The sequence below is a fragment of the Solanum verrucosum genome, unplaced genomic scaffold, assembly GCF_900185275.1.
Source record: "Solanum verrucosum unplaced genomic scaffold, falcon-dt-bn FXZP01000118.1, whole genome shotgun sequence".
NCBI classification, from domain to species: Eukaryota; Viridiplantae; Streptophyta; class Magnoliopsida; order Solanales; family Solanaceae; genus Solanum; species Solanum verrucosum.
Window position 1 is genome coordinate 1165599 of NW_026020568.1, and position 13448 is coordinate 1179046.

A 13448-nucleotide genomic window follows, 5' to 3' on the forward strand; every position below is an offset into this window, starting at 1 on the left:
ACACTTTGATTAACATTTTACGAAATATTTTTTCATCATATTGATATGCAAAAAAATGCAATTTATAGTACTTTTCGTACAGTTTTTGAATTTCTAGAATTTTTGTTTTTAAAATATCGAATTAATGTAATCTAATTTCACTTTGAGAATTAGTTAAACTGACTTTCGAAAAGCGCAATATAACAATTAAACTAGTTAAGTACTTTTTTCTATCTCTTTTACTTGTCCAACTTTGAATTTTTATTTGTCACTTTTTTTACTTATTATTTTTTACAAATCAAGAAAAAAAAAATTAACCTAATATACCCTCAATTTATTTTGAGATTTAATGTTTTTGAAACAAGTAGAACCTCTTTAATGAGTAATTAATTGATTTTGAAATTCTATCAATTAATAGGGGTAAAATGGTAAACTCAATATGTGTCAATTATTATTTCCTTAATAGGTGTGTCAAGTAAAAAAGGACAAGTAATTAGGGACATAGAATAATAAAAAATATATATTAAATAAATTAATGTGATGATAACAACTTTTTTAGATCTGGTTCAATAACAAATAACTTTAAAAAGTACTCCATCTGTTCCTAATTACTTGTCCACTTTTAAATTGACATACTTATTAAGAAAATAATAATTGACATAGTGAGTTTACCATATTACTCATATTAATTAAAAAGTGGATGAATTAAAAACTTGAGATTTTCAAGAAGTTCTACCTTTTTCAAAGTAATTAATTGAGGATAATAGGTAAAAAAAAATATTATTTCTTTCTTTGTCAAAATAGATAAGTAATTAGGGACAACTAAAAAAAGGAAAAGTGGACAAGTAATTAGGGACAGAGGAAGTAATAGATACATCTTAGAACTCTTCACTACAACTATGGAGAAATACATCAATTTGCATTATTAAACATAGATATATGCAAATAACTATAACTACATAATTCATCTAAAATTACATAAAATTAATTGAAGAAAAGGAAAATAAGGAAAGTCAATAGCTTACGCAAAGATGATCATGTCTTTGTAGCAAATTATTTTGGCGGGAAAAAAGTATCTCTCTTAAAACTTCATAAACAAAATAAGTTATAAATCACAGACTTATTGAAATAGCTGAGATAAACTCTGAAATTTGAATTCAAAATTATTATTAATTACTAACACATTAAACACACAAGTAAATAAAGTAAAGAGGAAAAAAAATGTTAATTTATAATTATGAAGATATAAATTTGTTAATAAATATTATTAGATCATAAATATATTTTTTATTTGTAACAATAACTTAAAGAAACTCAACTTTATAAGTGTTCTACTATATATCATCTATCATCCTTAATTTAATACAAACGTAATATTTGCCGGCATCACGACATATGAAATTTGAAGTGCAACATTAATGTATAATTAGATAGGTAAATAACTAACTTATGAATATAAAAAAACTACATACATGTTTATGAAAGAAAATATTATAACTCTAAGAACGTACAATTAAGCTTTTAATATAACTACTTTAGTCTATACATTTCGCACCTGCATTCTACGTTAATCAATAAAGCTATATCCAAAAAAAAAAAAAATTATTAAAGAGAAATAAGAAGAAATAACTTATGTTAAAATAATATTATATTTGTATAAAATGATAATAATTTCATATGTGCAGATTAAAAAGCAATTTTTTTTAAAAAAAAACACCCATAAAGCTTTTTTTCTTTAATACAAGAAATAGAGTAATTTTTCAATTGCAAAAGACAAAAATCAATGGAGGAAAAATTGCTTATAGTAGGGTACACCTAAATAAAACTAAATGTTAAATACGGACAGCAGCCCACCAGCATGTCAAACACCATGCATGTTTCCCAAGTACATATTCAAAAACAAGGACCATCAACGAACGTGGAGCTGCAATATCATATTTTTTTTATGTATATTTAAAAATAGAGATTACTAATAGATGTGGAGCTACAATTTTTTTTTTATTTATATATATTTAGAAATAGGGACCATCAATAGATGTGGAGTTGCAATACCACATTGCATATTCAAAAATAGAGATTACTAATAGATGTGGAGCTACAATATTTTTTTTAATACATATATTTAGAAATAGGGACCATCAACAAATGTGGAGTAGCAATACCACATTGCATATTCAAAAATAGAGATTACTAACAGATATGAAGCTACAACATTTTTTTTTATACATATATTTAGAAATAGGGACCATCAACAAATGTGGAGTTGCAACACCACATTGCATATTCAAAAATAGAGATTACTAACATGTGGAGCTACAACATTTTTTTATACATATATTTAGAAATAGGGACCATCAACAAATGTGGAGTTGCAATACCACATTGCATATTCAAAAATAGAGATTACTAACATATGTGGAGCTACAACATTTTTTTATACATATATTTAGAAATAGGGACCATCAACAAATGTGGAGTTGCAATCAGTGGCGTACGCATGATTTCTTCTAAGCGGTGTCACCATTAAAGAGACAAAAATGGCTCAAGGAAAAAATCAATGAAAGTTTTGTTTTAGACCTCCAAAAATTTGAGGCCTCTTTTAATTAGATAATATTTTAAAATTTTAAATTAAACCATTCGCATCTTCATATTATTAAATAAAGTTTGATTCATTATCTTGTTCTTCTAAGTCAGTTGTAGCTTGAGTCGTGAAAATTGACTTTGAACATTTGTAATTTTTTTTAGAATAATACTCTCCCTTAAAAATTAAGACTAATATGATGTGATCTGCCCAATAAATAATTGAGTATCAAATAATAGAGGATTGCGGACAATTTTAATCAATTTAATGAATTCTAAATTATTTCATTGTAACAAGTAGATAGTAAAAAATAAAATTAATTTTATGAACAAATAAAAATAAAAATTCAAGCACATAATAAAAAAATAGAATAGCAAGAAAATACTAACCTGATGTGGAGATTCGAGATGTCGAATAACAGTGATTGATGAACAAGAACAGAAAGAAAATTGAACAAACTCACAACTCATAAATATACAAATACAAGGATTTAAGGAGTCAACACTATTTTTATTTAACTATAATTCTAATTGATAAAGGAGATTTTGAGTTTTATATTAATTCTAAAATTAAAAAAAAGTTGTTAGATTTTGAATGAATTAGAGTGGGTGTGTAGGTTTTTAATGAAGGGCCCTATTGTTTTGAATTTTAAACAAAAAATTAATAATTTTAATAAAAGAAAAAATTAAAACGCGAATAAAACAAACAGAAAACGTGAATAAAACAGAGAAAAAAAACATACCCAAGGAATCGAACTCATGATGTATCACACACAATGCTGCGCGTCTGCCATCTGAGCTTGGCGCAATCTGTTAGAAGGGGTGTCCTTTCAATTCATTTAACCTTTAGTTTTTTTGTTTTTTGTTTTTTATATAGGTATTTTCGGTAAAAAATTTCGACGAAGCCGTGTCACGTGACACACCTTAGATATGCCTAAATCCCCCCTGGTTGCAATACCACATTGCATATTTAAAAATAGAGATTACTAATAGGTGTGGAGCTACAACATTTTTTTTATACATATATTTAGAAATAGGAACCATCAACAAATGTGGAGTTGCAATACCACATTGCATATTCATAAATAAGGATCGTCAACGAACGTGGAGCTGCAACACCATGTTTCCCTATGCATATTAAAAAATTGGGACCATCAACAAACGTGGAGCTGCAATATCATGTGCTTCCTATGCATATGAAAAATAGAGATCATTAACAGATGTGGAGCTACAACATCATTTTTTTTTTAGGAAAAATGGTCAAAAATGTCCTTAAACTATGTGAAAGGGACAAAAATGTCGTTCGTTTATAGTTTAACTCAAAAATGCTCTTACCGTCAATACTTTGGTTCAAAAATGCCCTTAAACCATGCGAAAGGATAAAAAATGCCCTCCGTTTGTAGTTTGGTCCAAAAAAGCCCTTCCCGTCAATATTTTGGTCCAAAAATTCCCTTATTGTTATTTAATGGGTCAAAAATGCTCATTTTTCAAATAAATATATTATTATTTTCTTTCTAACACATTCTTTTCTAATAATGTTTTTTTTTAAATTAGCAAATGTTTATCTTACTTCAATTTAGAAAAAAATAAAAAATAAAAATATTTCTAATTTTATTATCATTATTTTTTATCGTTATATAAATATAAATTAATGATGGATATACTATGATCTTATATATATGATATATATTATCTATCGAAAGGATACATGAAGTTATTCGATTTTAATTGATAAAATGAGATTAAGAAGAAAAAAATAATATTTCCTACTTTTTTATTTGTTAAAGTGATTTTAGAAGAAAGAAAATAAGAATAGTGTTCTTTAATAATATTTTAATTAGGAAGAAGATGTGTTTAAAAGGAAAATATAAAATATTTATTCGGAAAAGGGCATTTTGGACCCATTTTGTAACTCTGGGGGCATTTCTGAACCAAAATATTGACTGCAAGGGCATTTTTGAACCAAAGTATTGACGGTAAGGGCATTTTTGAGTCAAACTATAAACGGGCGACAATTTTGTTCCTTTGACATAGTTTAAGGGCATTTTTGACCCTTTTCCCTTTTTTTTATATGCATTTAGAAAATAGGGACCATCAACGAATGTGAAGCTACAATAGCACGTTACATATTCAAAAATAGAGACTATCAATGGATGTAGAGCTGCAACACCATGTTTCCCTATACTATCCAAAAATCGGGATCATCAAAGAATGTGGAGCCGTCTTTTTTTTAAAATTTTTAATTAGAGGTTTCAAATTTAAATTTAAAATATAATTTTTTATTATTTGAAAGCGCTTCTTTTCAAATAGAAACTTATACAACACGAATTTAGAATAGTCAAAAATATCTCTTTTCAAATTTAGAGTAGTCGAAAATTTTACACAACACAAATTTACTTTAAAATTTCAAGTGTCATTGTGTTTCATAATTTGTTGAAAGTATCGCTAGATTGTAAAGATATAATAGCCACGTTTGCTTAAATATGTCAAAAAAAATTAAAAAATAGTTATCTTTTTTTTAATATTTAATTAACTTTTATCTTAAAATGACAGGAATGTAAGATTAATTATCCTATTTAAAAAGTGAGATAACTGATTTCATAGGATAATCCATCATTGATTTTCAACCTTGAATTGGGGTTCACCAATTTTATACACCAACTTTTTTAAAATTAGCTTATTTAAATTTCTTTTTTGATAAGTAACAATTTGGTTTGATTATATTAATTTTAAAAAAATTTGTGAACATCATTTGAGGTTTGATCAATCTTTTATAAATATTTAAAGTGTATTTTTTTTAAAAACATTCTCCAAAAAACAATTCTCGGAGAAAAAACTACTTTTTTTTTTTACTTTCTTGTAGACAAATTTTGTTTTTCTAAAAAATATTTTTCTTCTAATTTTTTTTTTGTCAGTCATGCACTTTAATTAACTTAAAAATAAATTTAAAAAATGATGAGAAGGGAAATCCGCAACTGTTATCATTTGGGTGCGGACAATATAAAAACCTACTCCTATGCAATAGCTCACAAACCACATAGAAGAGGTAACCCGCACTAGTCAAACTCGGTGCGACGAGCTCGACCTAAAAATAAAACATTTTTGGCATTGAAGAAACTTAACCAAATAAACTACTTTGTTTGTCGTGAAAGAGAATCTCATCAAAGAAAAATATATATTTTTATTTAATAAAAATAATGATAAGACAGTCTGCAACTAATTCTTCTTCTTCTTCTTACACTAGAGAGCAATGGCCCGTGCCAATATTATTAAGTATTTTTTTTTTTTTGTTAAGTTTGTTTTTACGTGAAATTGGAGAAAAGAAATTTGATAAATTTAAGATAGTGTTCGTTATGTAAAATGTTAATTTTTCTATATTTGATCAGTTAAAATTTTTACAATATATTTTCTCTAGAAAATATTTTTTTTTCCTTTTAAAATGAGGAAATGATTTCTATAATAGACATATGAAAAAAAAGAAGTTACACATGATATTCTACATTGATAATGTTTTCCTCCGTTTTCAACCACACCTCATCTTTACCCCATAATATGGAGCTCCCTCATCTTCATCTCCATCACCACACACATCCCTACCCTCTACCTTCACCTCTTATAGTATTTGTCTAGATTATATAAAAATGCTTTTAGGATAATAATTTTTGCCAACCTATCAAAAACAAGAAAATAAATAAGAAACATATTTATTTTCCTAGAAATCATTTCTAAAATAATATTTTTAATCTTAACAAACACATCCTAAGTAATTATTAATCATATACTCGTAGTATTGCATACTAAAAATTGAATACGCTCTCGATCCATGAATAGATGTTGATTGTCAAATAATAAATTACTATACTCATGGAAACACTATACCATTAGATACTTAAAGTGACACTTTATACACATATAGAGTATTACTATTTATATATTAGCGAAAGATGATACATTTTTTTCAATAGTCATCAAGGTTCTTATTTTTAATTTTTTTACCAAAACATATTACGGAATAATTTTATTAATTATATTTTAAAATTTATTATTAATATATCATTGTTAAAATAACAATTAGGATAAAAATAAAGAAAATGTGCATACTCTACTAATTAATTTAATTTTAGACCCTCAATTATCTAGGAGTTTAACTTGACTATTAGTATTTTATAGAATTACTTAACGATAATGATTAGTCAGGCAAAAATAATTAATTTTCTTAATTTATTGACATAAACAAGTAAAATATTATTTTATTATTATAAGAGTCAAATTAAAGATAACATTTACTATTTACTTTATTAATTATAATTAGTGGATATGAATTGATTTTCGAGAAAACTCTCAGTCAATAAAAGGATAATATTTTCCTTGATTCCTATAATTGCTTCTTCTCATTATTTATCCTTTCTACCATCTCTTCTCATCATATGTTAAGTCGACTCATTTTTACTTGTCATATTTGGACTTATATATTCATTAAAAAAATAATTTGTAGGTTAAATAATTAATACTAAAAAAATAATATTATTTTAAAAAAAATTATTTTTAATATATGCAAATTGACAAAAAAAAAATTATTTTTAAATAATGGACAAGTAAAAGACGGTGAAGTATGTACTCCCTCTGACCCTTTCGACTTGTGAAATTTTGACTTGACACACCTCTTAAGAAAATAATGATTGGTATAATGAGTTTATCATTTTACTCTTATTAATTGATAAAGTTTTGAACATATTTTACTCACTACATTTTTAAAAAATATTAATTTAATGTTAATAAATTGAAGATATAATAGGAGAAAAAGAATTTTTTCTTGATTTATTAAATATATTTGACAAATAAATAGAAATGGAGAAAGTATCTATGAAATTTATGCCAAATGGAAGAGGGAAAAAACATAAGTGGACCAAAGCCCACGTCTTATGATACTTGTGGCAAATAGAAAAGTGAGGTTCATCATATTCTTCAATGACAGGGCAGGATTTGTAATTAAATAAAAAGGATTGGACTTTTATTAAAGCTCTTGCTGAGGTACAAAAAACAAAGCAAGAAATACAACTTTTTGAAGCAAGTTTATCTTGCAAAATCTTTTGTAAGACTTTAATAACATTTATGGCAAATAGAAAGTGGGACCCATCATATTCACCATGGGCAGGACATAGTTTGTAATTAAATAGAAAAAGGAGGATCTTTTTAAGAGCTCTTGCTTAGGTTCAAATAACAATGCAAAAGTTACAACATTTTTAAGCAAGCTTATCTTGCAATTTTTTTAAAAGACATTAATACCTCCAAACTTTAATTTAATGTCAGAAAACTAACATGTTGAAAAGGACTTGAAACTGTCTCTTCTATATAAGTAAAATTAAATTTTATATATCTTAAGATGAATAAAAAAAATTCATTATATATAAGATATTATTTTAATTAGTGTTTTGTGTAATTATTTTATATTAGTTTGCATTATAATTTATTTTTAATATGTCGAGTGATAAGTTAAAGGGAAAAAGAACAAATATACTTCTGAACTATCGTAAATGGTATGCAGATACCCTCCGTCATACTTTTGGGACATTGGTGCCCCTGTCGTCCAAAAACTAGAACATATATGCCCCTCACAACAAAAGATTAAATAGGGACACGTGACACAATCTTATCAGTTGATCCGATATTTAATAAATGTCGGGTCGATGGATAAGATTATGACACGTGTAAGTCCGTTAGTGTAAAGGGTATATATGCTATAGTTCTTGGACGGCAGGGGCACCAATGTCCCAAAAGTATGACGGAGGGTATTTACATACTATTTACGATAGTTTGGAGGTATATTTGTCCTTTTTCCCTAAGTTAAATAGGAGTTGAGTTTTAATATAGGGAAAAGTGACAAATATATCCCCGAACTATCGTAAATGGTATGCATATACCCTCTGTCATACTTTTGGGACATTGGTGCCCCTGTCATCCAAAAATTAGAGCATATATGCCCTTCACTCTAACGGAAGACTAAATAGGGACACGTGACACAATTATATCCGTCGATCTAATATTTTATAAATGTCGGATCGGTGGATAAGATTATGACACGTGTATGTCCGTTAGTATAAAGGGTATATATGCTCTAGTTTTTGGACGGTAGGGGAACCAATATCCCAAAAATATGATGGAGAATATATGCATACCATTTACGATAGTTCGGGGGTATATTTGTTCTTTTTCCCTTTAATATATTTCTGTTAAAATGGGAGAAAATAGTAAAATATCTTCGGTAAGCATCGCCATCGCTATAAATTATAATCATATCATTTAATATTTAATTATTTAATCAATTTTCATCTTTTAAAATAATCTTTAAATTGATTATTTCTTTACGCATATCAAAATATTGTCGAAATTGATATTTCAAAATGCTTAGCAACTATATTAAATTTATATATTTTATATTATTAAGATACTCATTTTTTTAATTTTTGTTTTCGGACATTCATAAATTATTATTTTTAGCATACAGTTTTTTAAAAAAGCTTTTTTGATGACTGAAATTGGCAAGTAAATACATTTGTTATCACTGTATGAGCAATTACTTAGATTTAAATCAATTTAAATTCTTTTTCTAATAAGAAATAATTAAAAATAATTAAATTTGAACCATTCAATTTTTAAGATGACACGTGTACTATAGGGATTCTAACCTACCATGGGAGGAAATGGAGGGATTGAATAGAGGAGGCCAGCCAAGTCCGATATTTATATATGTGATAAAAAATAAGTAAGTTTCTAAGAAATGTCAACAAGTGAGAGTACTTCCACCGAGCTTCTTCACGCTCAAGTTCAAATTTGGAATTATATTTTCAACTTCATAAGTTTCAGCAGTAAGATGTGCACTTCAATTAGGAATTCTCGATGTCCTCTACAAACATGAAAAGTCCATGTGTTTTTCTGATCTTTCTGCTGAACTGTCTATCGTCAATTGTTCAAAGATTTCCTTCTTGCCAATTTTAATGCGCTTTCTTGTGCAATCTGGTTTCCTAAATCAACATGAAGATCACTACTTTCTTACCCCAGCTAGTCGTCTTCTTGCGAAAAATGAGCCCTTCAATGTTAGGTCACTCTTGCTTGCCAACCATAGTCCAGTTTTTTCAAAAGCATGGTCTGAGTTAAGTGATTGGTTTCGAAATGATTCTCCCACTCCTTTTTATACCGCTCATGGAAAATCTGTATGGGATTACATTGGGGAAGAACAACCTAGTGTACTAGGTGATATTTTCAACGATGCATTGGCTAGTGACTCGAGGTTGAATACCAATGTGCTTATTACAGAGTGTAAGCATGTATTTGAGGGGTTAACGTCGTTGGTAGACGTTGGTGGTGGCACTGGTACTGTTTCTATAGCCATAGCCAAAGCTTTTCCTAACATAAAGTGCACAGTACTTGATCTCCCTCAAGTTATAGGTGACCTAAAAGGAAGTGGGAATTTGGACTTCATTGGAGGAGATATGTTCGATAAGATTCCTCATGCTAATGCCATCTTACTCAAGGTACATATATACATACATATATAAAATATTTTCTTCTCACTTTCAATCCTTTTCGATCTTCTCAACTTAATTCATATGTTTAACAGTGTGTTCTACACGACTGGAATGATGAAGATTGTGTGAAGATACTGAAGAAATGCAGAGAGTCAATTCCAAGCAAGGAAGAAGGAGGGAAAGTAATAATCATAGATACCGTTCTAGAGGATCCAAAACAAAGCAATGAGTTTGTTCAAGCACAACATAATATGGATATGTTGATGATGGTTCTTTGTGCTGCCAAAGAGAGAACTAAGAAAGAGTGGGAGAAGTTGTTCATTGAAGTTGGTTTCAATGAATATAAAATAATCCCCGCTCTAGGTTTAAGGTCTCTTATTGAAATTTACCCTTAAATTGAAAATGCATGTAAATTTACAGCGTTGCCGTGTTTCTTTATTTGCAATGGTGTTGGGTTCACCAATGCTCCATTTATTTTATGTGTTCTCATTTTATTATATTGTTAGATGAATAATTTGTTTTTATTGTAATAGAAATTCATTATACTACTATAAAAATGAGCTCTCTTAAATAGATGTCGGGATATATTCACAATTGATTTCTCTTAATCAATTTCTAAATGAGGCTTACTTAATCTAACAAGTTCAAATAAATTGATGAAAAATATTTTTAATCGTAGCTTTCGCTCTAAATTATTTCTAAATGTGTTGTTTTCTAAATCACCTTTTGTTGCACAATATAATACCATTGTAAAGAACAAGATACAACACAATTTTGTTTAAAAGTTCAAAACAATTTGCACAATCATATCATTTTTACACCGAATTAATTACTTTATGTAATTTTCATAACATTTAATGATGTGGCTTAATTAATCTACTTATTTTTGCAGAAAGTCTTTTATGAATTATATTATAATTATAATATTAGTTATTAGATAGATAAAGAGTCAAGCTTCCTGTATCAAACAAGCACAATTATTTTGACGTGAAAAAATATCTCTCTCAAAACTTTATAAACAAAAGAAGTTATAAATCACAAACTTATTGAAATAACATTTGAGATACACTTTCAAAATTGAATTCAAAATTATTGTTAATTACTAACACAAGCTAATAAATATTATGAAGTTACAAAATTATTGTTAATTACTAGTGAATAAAGTAAAAGAGAAAAGAAATGTTAACATAATTATGAAGTTACAATTTTTTTTATACAAGCTAATAAATATTATTATATTATAAATAATTTCTTTTATTTGTAACAATAACATAAAATAACTCAACTTCTGAAGTGTTCTACTAGGTATCATATATCATCCTTAATGCAAAGGTAATATTCACCGAATAATTCAAGGGAAAATTATCAAACTAGTCAAAATCCCTAACATAATAAATAAAAATATCTACACTTTAAAATAATTATTAAAAATATCATAATGTCATTATTTTAGCAAATATAGTGTATCCTAATATAATTATGATTATTTTACTATCCTAATATAATTATTTTCCCCAAAAAAAGACCCCAAAACTAGGCCCACATTTACCTAGTTTAACTCAACTATCCGGTTAAAAGTAAAAAAAAAAGACCCCACAACCTTATTTCCTCTCTCTATGTTTTTACCCTCAAATCTATCTACTCTCTCTTCCGTTTCCACCACCATTGTTATCTCATACGAAATTTCTTACAAATTAATCCACTTTTGAAAGCAAGTTCATAAGTAATTAGGATATTCTTGAAAGATTTTAGCCTGCTTATATGGACAAATACAATCTCATCAAGTATCTTTTAAAATTTCATTTTTTTTCTTTCTGATTTTTCACAATAGTTAATTTTTTGTGATTTTATATATATATATATATATATATATATATATATATATATATATATATATATATATATATATATATTATCAAATCTGTAGGTTTTACTTGCCAGTCTTGTGTGTGCACATATTACTTTTTTAGAAGAAAATGGGTGTGCAGAACTCTGCACCAGAGAGGGACCAACAACAACACACATACATGAAATGAATTTGAACTCTTATGGACTAAGATTAGTTTAATGTATTTTTATTTTTAGCTACATTATATATTCTAGGTTAGTGATGAAGAAGATTGTATTCTACTGGATCCATTATGTATCCCAAATTAATAGTATTCAAAAAAAGAATTATATCAGCTTCATTATGTAGTTGTTTAATATATGTGTCATGTTTATATATCCTTTTTGCAGATTGTATTATTGTTTTGTGTACTAGTATGTTCTTAGATTGTATTCTTTTTGTCCTTTTTCAGATTGTATTATTGTTTTGTGTATTAGTATGTTCTTAGATTGTATTCTTTTTGTCTTTTTTCAAATTGTATTCTTATTTTGTGTATTAGTATGTTATTAAATTGTGTTCTTTTTGTCTTTCTCTAGATTATATTCTCATTTACTAATTGTATCCTAATATATTTAATATTCCAAAGAACCAACTAAAATAAAAGCATAAACTTTTGTTCATACAAAAAACCTATAATGGATGCGATCAATACCAAACTATAGTTTATTTATGTATTCATTATATTGGTATTCATCCTAATTACATGTATATTAGATTTTGTATTTTATTTTGTCGTATTCAAAACTACCAGCTACAAAATAATATCATGACCATTTATCCATACCAATTCCTATAATGGATACAAAATTTTCTTAAAAATCTAAAAATAAACAGCCAAACACAAGTTCATTTCATTCACAAAAGTATCTTTATATTAAAATTTCGTATTCATACTAATTTTTTATTAAAATCAAACTTAAGATACAAATGTCAAATACATACACAGATCCAACTACTTTCGTTAAAAAAATAATAATAATCAAAACTTAAACAATACTTAGCAATTTTTTTATTTTCACTTGTAATCTTGAACTTTAAAAGAAATAGATGGAATTCAATTTGAAATATCAATTGATTAATTCAACAGTTTCTTATCCAAATAAAACTGATACAAATCAACAAAAACTCCACTTCAATTTCAATGGAGTTGTTCGAAAATGGATATTGGAATTTTTTAGAACAATGATGAAAGGACGTCTGAATAAAGAAGTGAAAGATGACATGTTGTAGGACTCTAATAGTAACTGATTAGAGATTTAAGCATTTTTACCTTTTTTGAAATATCTTCTCCCATTAATTTCTCCATTCTGTTGTTAAAGATTTATATTCTTTCAAATTAAATAAAGTAAATAAATACAAAAATCATCCTTATAACAAATCAAAATATTGACATTTTAAATAAATATTGAAAGTGTTGACAAGGGTCCTATTAGATGCTAAATATTGTTGTTTTGAAAATTTGCCCATAATATTCA

At 26.9% G+C, this 13448-nt stretch overlaps 1 protein-coding gene and 1 pseudogene across 1 annotated transcript in view; one reads left to right on the forward strand and one right to left on the reverse strand.

The window, feature by feature from the left end:
- The window catches only part of LOC125810577 (protein COP1 SUPPRESSOR 2), a 184819-nt gene that overhangs the window by 116106 nt on the left and 55265 nt on the right, over nucleotides 1-13448 (reverse strand). The window lies entirely within an intron of this gene.
- On the forward strand, nucleotides 9338-10480 carry LOC125810574 (trans-resveratrol di-O-methyltransferase-like; annotated as a pseudogene).